Here is a 4,187-nt window from a genome sequence, read left to right as displayed (position 1 = left end):
GATGTAAATGAGCAATTATGCTACAATCTGGCTCCTTTACAGTCTGTACAGAAGTATAAGAATGTTCATTAATGTGCACTGTCCTGTTTAAATAAAGTTAAAAAAAATTAATTAAAAAATCAGCAAATCTGAAATTAGAGGAAGTAAACCAACCAACTACATAAATATACCTAAAACCAGCCGACAAGGTCAACTTTACAGGAAGCAATATTCATTTATTTCATTAGAAATTTACAAAAATAAAATGTAAAAGACTGAATAGACAAAAATCAGTGAAAGTGAGTGTTTAATTCCACCAGGATTATTTAAAAAAAGAAGTGAAATTAGACTTAAAAAACACACAAATAACTCAGAATGCACTTTTTTTGCATGTTTTACTGTCAGACTAAATAACTGATACATTGGATCTGTTGAGGGAGCTCAGACTGGCCCTAGTAGCTGTCATCACATCATGTGTTCATTTCTGACCCAGTGCCAGGAGCGGCTGCCACCACTGACATGAAAACAACCACAAAACACTTGTGTGTCTGCAGATCGACCCACCCAMTGAATTCACTGTCACCATTCAGGGCCAGAGATACTGTTTATCTCCAAATTAAAGTTCCAGCGAGGCTCAGATTGTGTTTGTTGTGTATCAAGTCATGTACAATACATGTGTGTTGTGTGTCTGAAGAGTTTAGCATGTGAAGCAGTTCCTGTTTCTTCCTCCAGCACAGACACAGCCAGGCTCTGAGGAACCAGAGGGTCTGTCGGTCACATCTTCTGCGTTTGATGTCAGCTCGTCGTGGGCCTGACAGGAAACAGGACATCGTGGTTAAAAGAATCAGCTGTCCCTTCCTGGCACTCAGAGGAAGACGCTGAGACGTACGGCGTTATTCTGAGAGGACGACACCTCGCGTGTTTTGACCTCAGCTCGTTCGCGCAATCAACGATGAAACCACAGCTGTTGTTGCTTTTGAGATTGTTCAGATTTTTTAACATAATAACCTGTTGACAAGTTTGKTTTATAGGCTCTGAGGAATCTGAGSAGAGAGATRTAAACTTTTTCGAAACAAGGTTTGRCTGYRATAATTTGTGTTTTTATTAGTTTATTAGTAGTTTTTTGTTTCATTATTAGCTTTAATTTGTGTTTTCATTTTATCAGTTTATCTGTTTCCTTTGTGCCGTTTACTCAGTCGGTTTTCTGCCACGCCCGGTTACACCTGTTCACAGTTTCAATTAGTCACAGCAGCCACTCCTCCTCATTAGACTATATTTTCTGTTCATTCTCACACATTATCTCCTTTTGGTGTATCATGTTCTCCCCAGTTTGTCGGTTTTGCTCTGCCTCTTCAGTGTTTTTGTTTTTCCAAAAAAGTTTTTTTTTWRKTTTTTTTTCTTTTCTTGTGCCAGTCTGCGTTTTTTGGGTGTGACTTCCTGCAAACCTATGACACTGGTGTAAACTTAGAGATGGGTAAAMTGGCGTTTCTTTTTAAAAGACATTAGTCATTTCCTGTATTGTGCTTTATATTTCTGCACAAACTCAAATAAGCTATTTGTGATGTTGCTGATTTTTGGAACCATTTCCAGAACTGCACAGCTAAATACGTTCTCTCTTTAGCAGCAGCCCCGATTGCTCCCAAAACTGCACTGATGTCCTTTTAACTCAAACAAATCTGTAGAGGTACATATATTAATCCCCATGTGTTAGTGTGGTCCCTTTAATAGTTACTACCATACTAAGTCTAAAACATGAAAAAATAAACATGGCTCACTTGTTGCACAGAGGAAAATGTTCACAAGTGGAAAACATTCCAAACAAATGCAGGATTTTGCAGGAATCAACGTCCGGACGAGTTCACCAAGAGGTCAGGACATTCATTATATCTGATTTTCACAACAAACGTGGAAACACCTGCGYCTTATCTTTGTTCGCTTTTTGTTTAGAAGATAAGTTTGTCTCTTTCCTCGGGGATGGGTTGGGGGGGGGATTATCCAGTTGACAGTCTGGAAACCTTTGGTCAAAGTGACAAAGCTGCACTGCAGCATCAACACAGACCAGTTAACTGTGAACATGAGAAGGAAGCCAGCTTTGGAAGGAGCCGGCTGCTGTTTTTTGACGTGCATACTTCCGACAGCTGCATGCATGTGTGCACTGTTAACACACACACACACACACACACACAACGTGCCATTGTTAACAGCTGGCAGGGTTTTAGATGCTGCATTACTCCAGGCGCGCAAAAAGAAGCCGAGATAATGTGGCGCGTAAACCTCGGCTGTCAAAACTGTAAAGCAAATGAAACAATGTGGCGCAAACAGTAAATATGTTCACAGCGTGAGTATAAAYCTTGTGTAACACAGTAATCCCCACTGTCAGAACCTGTTCATTCATAACTGCCATGAATGGAGTGTAATTTTTTATTTGTTTAAATTTCTTTTGCTTGTTTGAAATATTTTGGCTTTATTCCTCACGAATTAATCACAAAATACTTCCAGCAATTTCCTTCACAGGAACAGGGCATGAGCTTCTTTTGATCAGTGGGCCTCGCATGCCCGACCATACCATGTGGTCATACAGTATGCTGACATCATCAAAGCCCCGCCCCTGACAACAGGAAGTGACGTTTTGCTTGGAAAGCTCCATCTCTGACCCTCTTTACCTAATCAGCCCCCTATTATTATTTAAAACATTAGCTCCAAGACATGCTTGAAGCAGGAATCATGAAATTTGGTACACGTGTAACATCTCAGGACCTACAAAAAAGTCTCTTGGAGTCATGGTCCAATCCCCACAGGAAGTCGGCCATTTTTTTTTATCAAAGCTGATAATGTGTCTCTTTTCTTGCACGCGTATCTTTTGTGTGCATCGCAAGGGAGACCTGCTCAACACGTTTGTGTCGTAGTTTGACAAGATCACTTTAGCCCCCCGTCCATCCGTCTGTTCACCCTGTGAGATTATTTAAATATGAAGGYCTGCGATGATTCCAGCAAAACTACTGAAAGGCGWCGGGGGACATCAGCGACGGTTGGCGTCGAGTTCTATCTTGTAGTTTTAGTGAACAAAAGCTGCCCTCAGCTATAACCTAAAAATACCRGAGGTCAGTTTGTTCTAAAATCTGATGCACAACTTGTCCTTTCTTTGCTTTAAAACTCATGTTTACTTTTGTCCTCTTCAACTTTTCCATCAGCAGGTTGAGTGTTTTCTGTAAAGAAATCCCGGATAAACCGACGTTTTCGTTCCCAGGGTGTCAAATATTGCAGTTTGGCCAAAGCTGGTTGGAATTCTAAGAGACATTTTGWTTTCCAGGCAGGAGGGTGAGTTTAATGGAAAATAATTTAGATGATGCAAAAATGTGGGGAATTTTTTTTGTTTTGAAGTCTTTGATGTGAGCTTTTAGTGAAGCCTTATCATCTGATTGATTATTGCACCAAAAACAAACAGGGTTTAAGGTTGWACACTTAAAAAGTAAGTTGTTGAATGTGGGAAAATGTTACATGCAACAAAGTTGTGGCAATATAATTGAACAATTTAGTCATACTGACAGAGCATGAATGAGTCTTTAATTGTCTCCTCCAGACTTGATTACTGCAACGCCCTCCTCRTTGGAACTCCTGTGAAGAACTTACAAAAATTACAACATGTTCAGAATAGTGCTGCAGGGATCCTGACGGGGGTGCGCAAATTTGAACATACAGATCTCCTCGCTCCTCRCTGTTCCTCACGCACTCTCCGCTCCTCAAATACAAATATTCTTCACATTCTCAAGACTCACACCCGCACCATTGGTGACAGGGCCTTTTCCTGTGCTGCTCCTCGCCTGTGAGATACCCTCCCTCCTCTTCTGAGGGCTCAACAAACCGTGGCAGGTTTCAAAGCTGGCCTAAAAACCTTGCTTTTTACACAGTGTTTTTCTRTTTAGTATTTTTACTGGTTTCCTTTTAATTAATGTGCCTTGCTTTGGCTGTGGATTACCTTGCCCCCTCATCTTATGGCTCCACAGACGGCTGGCTTCAAAACAGACCTAAACCTTCCTTTTTACTTAGTGTTCTTATTGATTTCCTTTAATTAATGTTTTATTTTTATCTGTTTAACATGAAATGTGTATTTCATTCTACCTGTATTGTTGCTGTTGTATTTGATTGTAGAACTTTGAGATTTTTTTCTAAAATGTAAAGTGTCTTATAAATCCATCCATCCATCCATC

General features: G+C 40.3%; 1 long non-coding RNA gene across 1 annotated transcript; it reads right to left on the bottom strand.

Moving 5' to 3' along the window:
- Positions 1–194: 194 nt before the first annotated feature.
- On the bottom strand, positions 195–4,180 carry LOC106528772 (uncharacterized). The gene is made up of 2 exons (XR_001311542.1): positions 3,522–4,180; positions 195–790 (listed from the first exon to the last, which is right to left on the bottom strand). It is a non-coding gene; the product is annotated as an uncharacterized LOC106528772 (long non-coding RNA).
- Between the last annotated feature and the right edge of the window lie 7 nt (positions 4,181–4,187).

Source organism: Austrofundulus limnaeus, unplaced genomic scaffold, assembly GCF_001266775.1.
Source record: "Austrofundulus limnaeus strain Quisiro unplaced genomic scaffold, Austrofundulus_limnaeus-1.0 Scaffold403, whole genome shotgun sequence".
Lineage (NCBI taxonomy): Eukaryota > Metazoa > Chordata > Actinopteri > Cyprinodontiformes > Rivulidae > Austrofundulus > Austrofundulus limnaeus.
This window is presented reverse-complemented; position numbering and strand designations above follow the sequence as displayed.